Source organism: Pyrgilauda ruficollis, unplaced genomic scaffold (genome assembly GCF_017590135.1).
Source record: "Pyrgilauda ruficollis isolate IOZ18807 unplaced genomic scaffold, ASM1759013v1 scaffold10, whole genome shotgun sequence".
Classification (NCBI taxonomy): Eukaryota; Metazoa; Chordata; class Aves; order Passeriformes; family Passeridae; genus Pyrgilauda; species Pyrgilauda ruficollis.
The window spans coordinates 12,104,750-12,121,209 of NW_024508101.1; the positions used below are offsets into that span (position 1 = coordinate 12,104,750).

At 37.7% G+C, this 16,460-nt stretch overlaps 1 protein-coding gene across 35 annotated transcripts in view; it reads right to left on the bottom strand.

Moving 5' to 3' along the window:
- Positions 1-16,460, bottom strand: part of LOC121349827 (sarcolemma associated protein) — a 74,589-nt gene that overhangs the window by 49,603 nt on the left and 8,526 nt on the right. The window contains exon 1 of one of the 35 annotated variants that reach the window (XM_041460880.1): positions 9,452-9,598. The exons of the other annotated variants lie outside the window; for them this stretch is intronic. The gene's annotated coding sequence lies outside the window, so the exon portion shown is untranslated. Of the gene's footprint in view, positions 1-9,451; positions 9,599-16,460 lie in introns of those variants that run through there. 35 annotated transcript variants of the gene reach the window in all.

Here is a 16,460-nt window from a genome sequence, read left to right on the forward strand (position 1 = left end):
TCAAAGTGTAAGCCTAATGTAAATCCTGCTACACTGAATAGAAAAGGTTACAATCTGCAGCTATTCCCAGGAATCCAATGTGATCCTTCCAAATTTGCCACTAGTTCAAAGGGGGAGAGGGGAAAGGACAGCAGGGAATATGCTCTTCTGCTAACCAAGTTGTTCCTTTGTCTGTTGACACCTCGAAGTTTTGTTGTCTGTACTGCCAGGACAACCCTGCTGGTTACTCATACCTGTTGTCAAGCAAAGTAAACCATGCCAGTAAAAGCAGCTTTGTGCCAGCGTAACCGAGCCTGGGTATAAACACAGCTTGGCCTTTTCAGATGCATTATTTGAGGCCCTATAAAATATTAATCCCTGTGTTCCTTGCCATGCCCTGGTTGTTCAAGTGCTTTGAAGTTCACTATAGGTCCTGTCACTCAGCTTAACTTTTGGGTGAGTGGTCAGCAGACTTTGCCTGAAAAGGACATGGACTATGACAGGGAAGGGAAGATGAATGGATTTGTGGGGAGGACGAAGATTCACCTTAGGTATGCAGAAAGGCAATGACCAGCACTGAGAGACACCAACACTCACTTAACTGTGCATAAAACATGTTTGGCTACAGCCCTGAGTTGCTCTAGTGCCTTCCTCAGTAGCAAAATGTCACCTTTCTCAACAGAACAAAGCAAAACGTTCAAGATGTACCCGTGAACATTTCAGCACAGACTTTTTTGACAATGCTTATTTTAACTGCTGACTTTTACAGATACACTTACACCTATCAGAACTTTAAATTCTGGCATATTAAAATCATTAACAAAAAAAGAAAAGCACAAAAAAAGTATGTTTGCAGACTTAATGCCACCTCCTAGGTGTTGCGCTCATTTAAGAATCACATTTACTTTCTAAATCTTTATTCAAACCACACATTTGCTAGTAGTTGCAATTCAACTTACTCATCTGAAGGTGAAAAGCTCAGGACTCAGGGTTACTATCAGTCAATAGCTCTATACCATTCTTCAAGTAGGTACAGATAATCTACTCTACATCCAAAAATTCAGAAAGAGGATATCAGACACTTATTTTACAATGATTTTTGATTTGTATTATGAAGTGGTCTTTATTAACAGAAATGCTACTAAAAATATTAAACAATTCTAATTATTCAGCTTTACAACTAGCTACACGGATCTTAAAAATATGCTATTTAAATGGTGTGAGCTTTTTTTTCAAATATAATTCTCAAACAGTATTGTTACATCTTCCCAAGTAATTCATACTTAAGAGAATGACAGAAGATGGCTAAGTTTAAGTGTAGGACCTCAAACTATAACACAATCCAAGTTCTCTAGTTTAAAACAAAAGCAACAACTCATGCTCACATTTGAAAATTTTTGCATCTTTATGAAAATGAGGAGAAAAATCTCTACTGCTTGTGTCCAAATCTGAAGTTCTCTGTATTAGGAGACAACTGTCTCAAGCTGAATTAAGAAAATTAAGGAAACCATGACCTACATCATCCTTGCTTTCATGAAATAGAAAAGTGTAATTGTGGGTTCCTCGGTCCAGGAGAGACACGAAGCCCCTGGAGCAGGCCCAGCAGAGGTGACAAAGATGATGAAGGGACTGCAGCATTTCTCTTATGAAGACAGACTGAGGGAGCTGGGAGCACCTCGAGAATGGACACCTGAGAAGGGACCTCACCAACATCTGTCTGTATCTGCTGGGAGGTGTCAGAGGACAGAGCTGGGCTCCAGCCTGTGGTACCAAGCAATGGGACATGAGGCAATGGGCAGAAACTGATGCCCAGGAAGTTCCACCTGAATATGAGGAAGAACTTTCTTTACTCTGCAGGGACTGCACATTGGAACAGGCTGCCCAGAGAGGCTGTGGAGTCTCCCTCACTGGAGATATTCAGAACCATCTGGACACAATCCTGTGCTGCCTGCTCTCAGATGACCCTGCCTGATCAGGGAGACTGGACCACATCACCCACTGTGGTCCCTTCCAATCTGAACCATTCTGTGATTCTGTGAAAATGTAAAGTAAGTAAACAAATTGCATTACAATTCCTGAATCCCTCAACATCAGTCAGTGCAGAACTGTAGGAACATCACTAATTCACTTGCAGATTGCTTTTATTCACTTTAGTTTTGAAAGGAACTATCAACCGTTCAAACACCTAAAACAAGAAAATGTCTGAAAACACCCATTAGTGTTATGGTGATAGCAGTTTATACAGGGAAAGAATCCTTCATATAAGATGATAAATATATCATATATACCAGTACTGAAGTAATAGATTAAACTGAAAACAAAGCTTTTATTCTATGATTGTGCACTATGACTGTGCACAACCAATGTGAATGGAAGCATTATCACAAAGGATGGCTCCCCTTGTTAACCTATTTACCTTCACCCTCCTCCAGCAGAAGTGGTAGCATTCAAGTAACACACAAACTATTTTCTAGAAACAAACATTTCAAGCCTAACTTGACAGTTGTGAAATTAACACCTCACAGTAATCACATTCCATAATGGAAAAATGTAGAACAACACCAAGTCACAGAAGAACAAGTCCTGGACACTCCCTATTATGCTGTAAGGCCTCTCCAAAATTCTGTACTTAGTACACTCTGGTAGAAGACTTATGATGGATATGAGCACAAGCAATCCCATGCATGACACAAAATATTCATTCCTCTTCTAAATAAAATTTTCTGCAGGAAACACAAAGTGTGGAATGAAGTGACTGCAAAAGGTAGAAGTTGCTCATGCACCAGGGTCCCAATCTATCTCCAGATTATTCAAATAATCCAAAAAGGCATTCACTGTCAAAAGGAGAAGAATGACAAGACAGATACTCACCAAAAACTTCAAGCCACAAAATGCGACACCACCATATAAAAATAGATCCCTCTCTACACATCAGTGTCACTAATTTTGATGCAAAAAGCTATTTTTAAAAAGAAGAGATGTAGAGGAAGAGTTCTAATTTACAAGTAATTTGGTTTATATATAGCCAACTGACTTGCTACAGTGTCACCATAGTTACTAATTACTACTCTTTAGAACGTCTCTTTTACTTAACTTTTGTCCTCACAGTTCACAAAAATTTCTAAGTATCAGACTTTTGCTGTAAGTGCTGTATGGCTTCAGGAAAACTAGAATAATTTTATATTTATTCTCTTATCAGCAGAATGAAAGCCTGTCCTTTCACATACATCATGCTTTAAAACTTTTGTACATGAATCACAAAAGAGAAGAAGAATACTAACACTTCCAGAAAATATGCAATTCCATTCTGAATATAGACAAAGCACAAAAGTTTCCACAAGAAACTACCCAATTCAGTACTAGTTACATACAATATTCTCGAGGAAAATGAATGTTCAGCCTACATGAAAATTCTCAAATACTATTTGAATCCCATCCTGAAAATGCTGAGAGAATTTTAAGGTACATCATTGCTTTAACTGCAAAGCTAAAATACATTCACAATAAAGTACAGTCAACAAAAAGCTTCCCAGGAAATGATTATTCACAGATCTTTCCAAGATGCTCAAACTGACTCATTAGAATACTAAAACAATATAAAAAAGAGACTTATTTTGTCTTACTGCTGTCACAGATGACAATATCTTACATAACACCCAGAGACTTTGAAAAAACTTTTCCTGCTCCATATTAAACCACTGACTTGTGCAATGTACTCATAAAACCAGTAAAATGTGGATAAAAACAGGTTTTTAGAAGGAAATTGTACTTGCAAAGAAGTTTCCTGCTTTGTTTCATTAAAGAAGCCCAGCCTCTTGTTACACAAGACATTTGTACAGCCACATATCAGGTATCACTGTGACACCAGTGATTACTTTGTATAATTTAGATCAACTTCTATCATCACATCAAACATGGACCCTGGGGAAAACATATGGCCAAGGTGACCTCCTGAGGTTTCACTTAATGCTACTGTGTTCTTTGTATTAATCAATTATGGAAATAGATTGCAACTTAATGCAGCTTTAAAATAAAGAAATAAAACACTCTAATAGGCCATTATCCAGAAATCCAGGCTTCTTCAGGTTAATTACTTCTAAGTGTAAAATATTGCTGAAATACTCATCAATCCTGACAGCCTTATAGGAATACTTTCCTACAAAACTAGACTGAAAGCTAAACACTATTATTTACTCTAACAAATGTAATGAAACACTGGCAATATGGCACACTCAAACTCTGCAATAAGTAAAGTTAACTTGCTCTCAACATGTACAAATTCCCAAAGACTGTATTTGTAGGACACATGTATCTAGATAAAATAAATAAGCTCTGTAAAGAGCAGCTTAATTTCTTTTCAAATACATGTTTCATACATGTTTCTAGAGGTTTGTAGTGTATTATTGCAATTTACTCTTACCTTTAGGAGGCAAAACCACCCATAAATATTTTGCACTAGTGAAGAACACTATGACTATTCAGAAAACAAAAATTTTTATTCTTAAATTCACAATCCAAAAATGGTTAAATTTGATAGTTAACATTCTTTGGCCAGCCTAATGAAGTGCAAGACCAAAACAAAATATGGTTTTGTCTCTGACTACTGCAATGAAAAGTGTGACAAAGAGAGAGGTTTGTCCTGTTTGCACAGAGCTTTGCTCTAATTTAAGAGCAGAGGTAAGGCATATATCTCTCCTGGTCTTTGGATTTTAACTGACCTTATTAGAACCTTACATAAACAAAAACTAAATAAAATTTCTGTAACACCAACTAAAGAAACCAAATGAATTGTTTTTATGGCAAAACATTGAAGACTATCCAGAAACTACAGAAAAAGAAGAAAACAAATGAAAACCAGATTTTTTTAAAAAGCAATCTTGAAATACTATCAGCATCTGTCAGTAAATACTCAGAATGAGAAATCCAACACCAACATTATCCATTCTTTCTGCTTCCTCAAGAATCTTGAGCTAACAAAGTAACTAAATAACTAGGAAAAAATTAATTGAAAGGGAAGTTTTCCTTAAGAAAATTGCACTACTGAACTTCTATCAGCAAACAATTACATTTTCATTTGCAAGCAAATTGGAGAAAAACCACAACAGAAGCCAAGATTACCAGATACTCCGCCAGAAGAGAAGTACTTATACCAAAGCAAAAGATTATGAGGCAGCTCCTTAGTTTATCAGGAAACTCCAACTCCCAACATAACCTGATGTTTCAAGGCAGGTGCAGAACTGCAAAAGCTTCTTAATTGTCTTGCTACTCACTGCTAAGTAGCTAAATTAGTTAATCATTACATCAAAGCTCCTCTACTCCTGGCACAGAAGAATCACTTTTCACATGCTGACTTTACAACTTCTTAGAGAGTAAAGGGAGTTGCTGAAACTATTTCAAATTATTTCTCATTTCTACTCCTTCCACACAAGGCACTGTGTTTACCTACTATCATTAATTCCATACTGCTGCTGGTTTATGGCAGAGAAAACTCCAGTGATCACACGTTCAGATAAAGAAAAAAACCTGTATCATATTTCACAGATACCTCTAAATGCAATGCAGCAGTGGTTTGGTATTATCTCTATATGTAAAAACTCTCAAAATATCCTGAAAAATTTAAGAAAGTTCCTCTCTTTTATTAAGGGACATATTCCATCTGAAAGGACTTGTCTAATATCACTACAGTATTTTATTTTTTTTTAAAGAAACATCTGCAGCAGGCCTCCTTAATTCACCTCTCCTCTGCACAAAGCAATGTTGGCTTGCTTTCTGCCATCATCTGCTCCTGAACTATTAATTCACACAGCACAAGTGACACAAGGAAAATAATGTTCAGCACATTGCTAAACTACAGCTAAAAGGCCCATGCTGAGGATAAACTTAAAGCTACTGTGATATAAATTCAAAGCAGCCAATAAAGATGCAAAAGTACAAGTCCTAACTGAAGGGAACTGCCTTAGTACAAATGACACTGCACTAGTTTTAATCATGTCAAACAAGATGTTTTTGTAAGAGGTCCAAACCACAAGTATTACCCAAATAGAGTGTAGGGAGAGTTCACTACACAGCTCCTCATACTGAAAACAACAGGTCACCAGGGCAACACGCTCCTCCTTGCTTTTCCAAAGACTTGTCTGCATCAAGGGCAGACCAAACCTTAAAAAAAATTACTAAATTTAATTTATTTTCATTCTGTGTTTTGAACTTCAGCGTTCCATGCAGAGAGCAAATGCAATTAACTGGAAACCAAACACCAAAAAAGAAGCTCTATCCAAAGATGGAAAATTCATTTTCCAGCACAGAGGAGAAATCTGACAATTGGGAGTTTAGTATTTGTACTCTAGGCATTGCCAAGCCATACCTCCAACAAAGTGAGAGCGAAAACATCCTGGGAGGAGGCTGTATTTATTTGCAATGCATTCCTGAATCAGGACTTTTAAAGCAAGTAGTAATTAAATACTGGCATTCATGAACAAAGGCTTATTTATTCTGGTGCTCCTTTGAGACCAACAATTCCACAATAAAGAAAAAGATTTATTTTAAACTTAAGAAATCCACATATGTAGATGGGTCAGCCAGCAATGGGAGAGAACGTATGAGCTGATTTTTCATAGGCAATTTTACAGAATATTCATAATTCATGTCTTTATCTGTGTCCTACTGGCTTCAAGACAAGGGCCAATCTTCTCACAGGTTCATGGCAGAACCAGCCCAGCAGAGGGATGGGCAGAGGGCAGATAAGGAGTTCAAGGATCTAGTAACTGCAGGACCAAACATGGTGACTCACAATTCACATGTCTTAGTCAAGGGCAAAAATCTCATGCAAGGTACATTGGATTTACAGATTAGACAGTTGCTAATATGGCAAAACTTGTCTGGTACAGCTTTCTACACCGACAGAAGTATTTTGCTGTTTTTTTTCCCCTAGTTATTTTCCATCTCAGGGTCATCAAGGACGTTACACTCGTAACACCTGCGCCCATGAATGTGATTCTTCAGACAAGCTGAAAATAAAAAATTATACACACACAAAACAACCAATAACCCAAATCTCTTAATTTCTTTGTCAACAGAAATGCACCCAGTATACCTCAGTGCCCGTGACCAATCTGCCAGTGGGCATTAGCAGCAGGGGAACTGCAAAGTACTGCTGGCAATTCTACACCCTTTCAGCTGAAAAGCCTGAGGGAGCGGTCACCCAGACCTCTGAAAATTCATTGTCAAGCTTTACAATTTTTTTTACTAAATATACCATACTTTCCTCTAGAACACAGACAAAAATTTTCAAAATACAAAAAAGAATGTCTTTCTAGCATCAGAGGTTCTAGACTGTCAGTCTAAGAAGAAACAGCCTTCCCCGATGATTCAATTCTTTACACCACCATAAAAAGCTTCCCAAATCCCTTCCCTAAGCATGAAAATGCCTTTTCCATTCACTCTTTAAAGCTGAGTTGCAGCCACTAGAGGGCAAGGCCACGATACACAACACACTGCCCGGGCTGGGTAATGTAAAACCAGTGCCACAAAAAGCAGAGCAGAAACTACAGCTGAACACTGCTTATATTAATGAAGAGTTGGTTGTTCAACTTCTTTTTTTTTTTTAATACTGAATTTTCCATTAATTATAGGAATATACCTACATATTCTGTGGGTTGCCCAAAATATTAATTTCATCTTTAGAGTCTAAAGCTTCCCAAACAAGCTACTTCTGTGCTTCAACATCCACATTAACAATTCTCATACTTCTCAAATTTTAAAATTAGGTTTCTCAACTTCAGGGTTCTTGATACTGAAATTATGCAAGTTACTGGAATTCTATCCAGAATAAGCAAGCATAGGTAAAAAGCAGAATGCTGTCAACGGCTTTTCCCATTAAATATAGAAATTAAACTTCCTAATCAATGGTAAAAATTATCTAGCTAGAAATTTGCCATATGCTGCAAAAGAACCAAAATTAACATGCAGATTTCTTCTGTGTCTAATCAGCATTTTAAAAAATATTGCTGTTCTGAGAACAGTTAGGCTTTTTCTGTACAAAGATCACCTTTTTTTGAAATGCATTCTTGACATTTAATATATTAAATTCTGCTACAATTCATTATCTATGCTCTTAGAAGAGCAGAAAGCAAGGTCCAGAAACCAAACCAAACCAGGAAAATGAGTCATTTACTGAAAGACAAAAACCTCAACTGACAGAAGGACATATACTAGAAGCCCAAAACAAAAACATTTAAAGAATTCTTTCAAAATTTATAGTCCAAACAGAACATGGAAGAGCTCAGGAAGCTTGTCATTAAAAATGATGACACTTAATAATAGTGGCACTGCGCTGGTACTGTGCATGAAACCAGTCCCATCTACACTGGCCCATCTACTCCATGGAAAAAAAGCATCTGTACTGTGTATCACCAAAACAGATGAGCCCTCAAATTAAGTTCACATAACATTCAAACTGCACTCCCAGCATAAACCCAGCCTTCCCACAAAAAACATGCTTGCTGTTAAGTAATAAGCTTTGACATTCCAAGAGCTTTGTCATCTAAGCTTAAATTTAATACAGCTGTAGACAAGATTACACTTTGATTAAAGGAAAATCAGCAAGACCTTTACACTACCTATAATTAGTCTACTGTTAGTACAAAGTTTTAATAAACTTTAATTAGAATTAGATGCTATCCAAAGCTTGTTTCAAAGGAAAATAGGTTGGGCCACTGGGAATTGGCAGCATTAACAGCAACAGGGTTAAACACAAGTTTAAGAGAAACATGTGTGTCCCTATTTCTTCTTTTAAATTTTTTGGAAAAAGATTTTCTTCTGCAGCCAAGTAGTATACTCGGGTCTTAAGCAAATACTAGGCATATCAAACACAGTACATGATGCAGGTTGGTAGAATGTTTCACTGGATTATTACAGCTTTGCACTATTTAATAAAAGAAAAATAAATTTTAAATCCCAAACAAATCTGTGACACTTTTGTTAGATGAATTTTCAAGTGTTTACCAGAAAAAGCATTTCACAAGTTTGCCCAGCCAGCCTTAAAACAATTAAGATGTTATTGTTAGAAACAGAACATGAAATTTGTATACAGATCAGTAACAGCTCTCCTGATTGCTTATACACAAATTTGTGTGAATATCCACCGAAGTTACAAAACCTAAGCGATACGGGAAGCAAGTAAAAGGCAAGGCTCTCTCACATGAAGTACCTTTCCACATAGCTCTCAGTAGTAGGCAGGAATTAGTCTGTCTACCACAGACTTGGACAGAAGTAAGCTGGTCCTCCTCCTACTTGATCTCAAAATTACCTCCTGCCTCTGCTGCCACCTGACAGCAGCTCCTCGGGGCTGAGCAAGCCGCTGCATTTGAGACACTCTTAAATGACAGACGGCGGCAGGGCAGTACCGTACACACCACCCCAAGCCTTTACAGATCTCTTGGCTTCACTGCACTGCACTTTCCTTGCCTGTACTCACTATCTCCCATCGAGGTTTCCAGAAAGTGTCAGCAGTCAGCTCCCTGCTTTCTTCTCTCTGTATCTCAAATAGTTTTCATCCCACCAAGCTCCCCCATTCACAGCAGGTCTTGCTGGGAGCAGTTATTATGGAAGCACACCCTGCGCAGTGCACAGCTGCTGAGCTCTTCTCCCCGACATCCGCCTCCAGAGCTGCACCACAGGACACCTCCAGCTCTGTCCCTGTTTATGTGTGCTGGTTTCTTTTGGAATAGACAAAACACTCACAGACAGAACACTCACAGGTGGAACTGAGTGTAGACCAGTCCCCTCCCAGCACGCAAAGCACACAAGGGACTGGAAAAACATCACAGAATGTCCTGTACTCCTTCAACATTCAACAAGGTACCTTAGAAACAAAGGGGTGCTAAACTTCTGAGCTTAAAGTATATTATTTAATTCTTAACAGCATCTCATGGGACAAAGTGCATTTTTAGTACATTTACTTGCTTCTCTGTCTCTTAAAATTAGTTCAAGTCAGAAAAAATAAACATGTGCTCTTAACAAAGGTGCCTCATTTACCTTGTTAGGTTATACTTTTCACACTTAATTCAAAACTGGACAACTTGAGCAGCTTATCTACCTCGTGACTGCACAAACTGGATGGACCTGCCAACCTCCAGACTCAGCAGCTGAGTGTCTCCAGACTTCCAATACCATCCACTCATCCAGTGCCAAGCAGAACTAATGCAAAGCATGACACACTATCATCAGCCACCACCCAGCAGCTTTCTGCCACCTGTTTCTCAACCTCAGTGTTTCTTAACAGGCACATCAGGAACCTTGATGTTTTCTTCACTTCCCTTCAAAAGGTTTAGCTTGAAAACTTAAATACCAGAAACAGCAAACTAGTAAACAAAAAAACAAAACAAACAAAAAACTCACAGGAAGTCACAAAGTCACTTTATTCAACCAAATAATGAACTTAGTACAGAAAAAAAACAATTACCATTAATTTTAAAAGAAAACTACTAGAGCTTTTACATTCTGCAGATATGAAATTATCAGTCACTTCAAGGATAAAAGCATTAATCTTTACTCAATATCAACTAAAATGCAAACTGAATTAGTAGATTTCTTCATGAAACAACGTATTCAAAACTACATTAAGTATGAAACAAAGTATTTTAGTTGCGACAGGAGCACACAAATGCCAAGTATTTGTGCTATTTCATGCTGCTATTCCATGTGCTATTCCATGCTGCTATTTCAACTTAAACAAAACCACCTAGTGAACTCTAATAGGGAATCCTCTCATTAACAAGTCACAATTAAAAACAGGTGAAGTTCTCAACAGTAAGTGTCTCAAATATGACAGAGAGACAGCACACTCCTCACTACGAACAGTTTTATATAAGGGGCTGAAACTATTTTTCCTAAAAGCTTTCATAGAAGATCACCCATCTTCCAATTACATGACTAGTTCAATTTAAAAAAATAAAATGTCTATCTGCTCTGGAAATACTTCACTTCACTACAAATACAGCTCCTTGCAACTGCCATTCCTGCACTGCTCATAACAATGGCTCTTTTCAACATGCTAAGAATATTTTAATAGAACCTGAGAGAAGTAAGCATTTAAAAAAATTAAATAATCAAACAGCATAACACAGAAAATAGTCAATAAAAAGCTTTGTTACCTTAAATGATAATTGTAATGTTTACGATCATTTTTCAATAGCGCAGAACTCTGCTTTTTGAGCACCTGTGCCTAATGGTACAAGTACATTTAAAAAGGAGAAGCAGCAATACATGTTTCCTGTTGGGTTTTCTTTTTTTTTTTTTTTTTGGGTTTTTACTAGCAATACATGTTTCCTGTTGGTTTTTCTTTTTTTTTTTTAAAGGGTGACTTGCAATCTAGAGTGTGCAATTGTGACTTCAATTGCTCTTCAGTTTCACTATTCCCTTCTGCATCACTTGATCCATTTGTAACACTGATTCCCTTGTCTCTCTCTATCCCATCCTTGCAGAATTTCTCATGCAAACTCCCTGGTATCTTCAGTGCTCTTCTCACCCAAGTGTTTATCCCCAGCATAGCCTCAGTGCTGGCACAAAGTTCACCTCAACAGTTCTCCAAACTGACTATACAGATGTGCTTCCTGCCCTCACAGCACCTGAAGGCCACCTTCCATGGCTACCAGCTCAAACCAGAGGAAGTGACCTGAGAACTGGTTGCTTGTATTTAGAAATAATGAAAAACAGAAGCAGAGAAGTTTCTTCCAGCCTTTCCTCTTTCCCCTGATTTCCCTCTCTCCTGCCTCTAAACTGACTTATGTCTGACTGCTCCATCACCATCTGTACTCAAAGCCACTTGGACACGAGAGGAAGGCAAGGTGCACAAAGTTGGAATTTTACCACTGTTGTTTGCACTCTGCAGAAAGAGACAGCAGCAAGAGGAAGGCAGCAGTTGGGATTACCTATAGATGTAATCCAGTGGGGAAGCATTGTGAAAAACAGGTAACTCTTAAAAATCTGCAATTCTTTTCATCCCAAAGTGTGAAGGAAGACAGCACTGACATTACAGAGGACAGACAAGAGAGCTGAAGTCTAATTTTAGTTGTTTTAAGAGTGGCCCAAGTGTGAGAATCAAAATGAGCAGGATAGGATGAATGATGGACCAGTTATGCAGAAGAGCTCACCTGGCATCTAACAACTGGTTTAGAAATATTCAGTGTACCTACAACCTTTTCTGCCATAGATTTGTTCTTATTTCTTCAGTTTTGTCAAATACTTTCCTAAGAACAGTATTTCGCAGAACATTTTATTTTTCACCTTCTCAACCAGAAAAAATAAAGGGAAGTTTAATTCCAACCTGAATATCATATTTTCTAACGGTAATATACATACATTAAAAAAGAACGGAAGTTACTACCCAGCATTTGACAAAAACACAATACAGAGACGAACTCCCTGCTACAGAGGCTTTAGGCCTCAAGAGGATCAGCTATTTGAAACAAGGAACACCCTACTCTGATGTTGGGCTTCACTGTGCTTTTTTGCTGCCTATTCCATTTCACTATTCCTGTTCAATTAAATTACTGCCCTAATGGTGGCAAGAGCATCATCCTCTAAATGAGCGCTACCACCAACATTTTCAGAAACATGTAGGTTCAGTGACCTTGGATTTTCTAAAACACATTTTCACTGCACAGTATAAGCTGACAAGATTTTTTTCTGTGCTATTTGCTATAGTTGTTCTGTCAAAGGTACTAGAAAGCACAGAGGAACACAAATCGATAGCGAAAAAAGTACTTCTGAATTGGAACAAAATCCTGTAAAAGAGCAGAACTGAAACTGAAAAGCAAGAGTTCTCTCTGAATTGCAGCTCTGAGTTTTGCAGCAAATAACAAAGACTCTATATTCCACCACAGTTTTCAAAATGCAATTTCTCATTAGCATTGTGGGAAGATGCAAGTCATGCAGGCTTTCTGCTATGGGACATCTTTAACAGTTCTACCCAAGCAGAAAAAACCTGTTAACACCTTTATAAAGAACAGTCATCCATGTCTGTTCTCCAGAACCTAATGCTCTAATACTTGAAAAAAACTAAACAACTCAAGTTATTTAAATGATAATGTTCTCAAAACTTTTAAGTTTGGCTGCATACGCTGCTAGCATGTTAAACAAGTATGTAAATCATCATAATTCAGACATTTAAATGATAATACCCTTACTATGCCTCAAGTGTAGGCAGGTATCTTAAGTGTTTTACACAGTAAACAAGCCACATTTAACTGAATTTACCACTTGTGATTATATAAAATAAATATACAAGACATTCCTGTCATCATAATCCTTCTTGAAGCAACGTCACAGAGCTCTTTCCAAAGGCTTGTTTATCAAAATAGATAAACTTTCTCCTCCCTCTTTTAAACAGCAAACAACACTCATACTTCAAAGGCTGCATTAGAAAGGCAAGTATAGCTCATACTCTTTCAAATGCTCAGAAATACAATGCATGAGGGAAATAAGGAGTTCACCTCCACCAGCCTAAGTTTACACAAGCCAAAAGAACCCTGCTAAGATGGCCCTCAGACCTGCTCATGGACACAACTGACAAAAGTGCACTCCTGACAGCTGTTTGAGCAAATGTAATGTACCTAACACCTCTGTGATTTTCTAGTAATTTATTGCTGGTGTGCTTTTCTTCCACTGAAATGGGACATTTCACCAAGAATTATTAAAAGCACTGACAGAAATTCTTCTGCTTTGGAATATAATAATAATAACTACTACTATTACTACTATGCTAGTACTTAATGAGCAAAATGAAGTTTAAAAATACCAAGAAAGGAACAATAATGGGGAAAAAAGCCCCAAACAACTGGAAGATGCTCCATCCCTGGAACAGTTCAAGGTCAGGCTGGATGGCACTCTGAGCCACTTGGTCTGGTGGGAAGTGTCCCTGCCCACAGCAAGGGTGCTGGAATTAGAGGATTTTTAAGGTCCCTTCCAACCCAAACAATTCTGTGACTCTCTGACCAGTAGCAAGTTGGTCCTGTCCATTCACTGTATCATCTCTAGCTTTATGGAAAGGAAACCCCAGAGCAGGAGTTATATGGGTCAAAAATAACAAAAAAGACTGAATTGGCCCATTTTTCATATTTGATTCAGTATACTCACTAAAGTCCTTTCTCATGTCCTAGCAATTATACTGTCACTGCTAATATTAAAATTTTAAAAAGTTGGCCCCTTCCTATATTCCAAAATATTTGTTTTTCTTGTGACTTTTTTTACCACATTATTTGAAAATTCAAGCAGAACTTTTTCTGGAAATTGTGACTATTTCCAAAAGTCACAACTTGTTTTCAGATAGAAGAGACTGTACCTGGAAAGCTGATTTGCCTCTTCTCTTCTTTTTTATGTCTCCACTATCTCTCCATTAAATAAAAATATTAAACGTGCATTTATATATTAAATATAGCCAGCTTTGAAATAAAAATGCATGTTGACTGTGTCTGTAAACACAAACTTCAAGGTTAAAACATTTTCTGTCCATATATGATCATGAATTCACATTTTAAAATCCTGCCACTACAACTGTCCCATGAAAAAGAATACTTGGGACATCCCAGCATGAGTGTAGCAGTCAAAAAAAAATACCTCTTCCAAATGTCTACAGGTATAACCAAGCACTTATTATTTCTGAATAATACTGTCTGAAAAGTTTTGGTCTGAACAAGACAGAATAGTCTCCACTGAGCTTTGCTCACCTATGTAAGAACTGTCTGAAGCAATATTGAAAGCAGAATGGTTTAACATGCTTTCTAGATTTGAGGCAAAACATCAGCAAGCAGATCCAGCCACTGAAATCATGTTGCAAGATTACAGGTACACTAACATTAGACTCAAAACTACATCTTCATAAAAGGCTTTAAAGGATATTGCAAAGTAATTATTTACAAAACAGCAATTATGATGCAAAGATGCATACAGCAAGTTTAAACCATATCACACATCAAAGAAAGTACAAGTTACAGATCCCAAAACAGAGAGTAGTAGTCATGAAGATCCTTTAGTATTAGTTTATAAAACCCAGATTATCATCTAAAATTTAACCAGCAACACTTATCCTGGGAAGGCTCAACATTAAGCTGCATGGGACAGGAAGGAAGGAAAATGAGCACACTTATATTTGATAACCAGAGGAGATCAAAAAAAACCCTCTTACCTGCACAACTGCATACAAAATTATTCAACTGCAGGCACATTCACACTGACCTGCGAAGCAGGCGAAATCCCAGAAGAAGGTGACCTAAGGAGCCCCCAGGAATGCAATGTGGATGTCCCAGAGTGGCTCAGAGAAAGGACAAGTGTGTTGGTGCAGTGCTTTGCCAACCTAACCCTTCCCAAGCCCACTTCTGGAACATGGGGTCAGGGAAGGTCAGTCTGGAGCTAAGATGTAGATCTGCACTCAATTGATCAGGAAGCAATATGCTGCCACAGGACGGATGTACAGTCTGTGCTGATCTCAGTCAGTGAGGCAGCATGTCTACGGAGATTCAGGATCAAGACATGCACTTTGAAAGCAAGGTTGTACTTGCGTAATGCATTTGTTCAAGTACAAAAACTCCAGAAACATTTTCTTCTTTGTCTATGTGCAAGTTAGAAGTTATCTAAACACAGCACACATACTTTTAACTTTCTAATTAAGAGTCATTCATAAATGTAACCAAAGATCAGAATGACGCCATGGGTAAAGAGCATTCAAATAGACTTAGAAACATCCACATGCCTTTCTGTGTTATAGGTAACATATTATTAATATAAATAGCACCCTATCACTTATTCCCTTAATTACATAGGAAGGCTCTGTTCACAGTTCAAATCACCAGCCTCCACTGTCACTGACAATATCTATATACCGACCAAAGCTCTGCTTAAGCAGCACAACCAGCAGCTTTACCTAACACTGAATAGCTACGGAGATTGCAAAAACAAACATATCCTTTCCATGACAATTTGTATTCCTGGCTTTCTCTTACAAGTGCTGAAATACACAGTCTATAAAAGGTCCTTAAAGAGGAAGACCAAAAAAAAAAATTCCCCTTTGAGTACTTAGAAAGGAAGTAGTGGTTGACAGCTAGAAGTGAAAGTGTTGTATTATTTCCACCCTTATGGAATTAGGAACATTCTTATGTCATTAATTTAGTGCTTCTTTTCCTCCAGAAATTCTTCTCAAATTTACCTGGCACATTTTGGTAATAATTTTAAGTTACACTATAAAAGAAGTACTCCAGGTAAGCATAATACTAAATTCTAACCATACATACACACACTGGAAGTTAGAAACATAACTTAAGATAACAGCAACACAGGTTAATCTACCACCTAATATGCCTGCCACTGACCTCAGAAGCTTATTTCCTATAAGGGATTTACTCTGTACACAAAATTCTCTTCCAAGTCCACAAGCAACCTCAACTCATTAGAAGTGCTGTGGACCAGCAGATTGGACTGAACAACCTCCT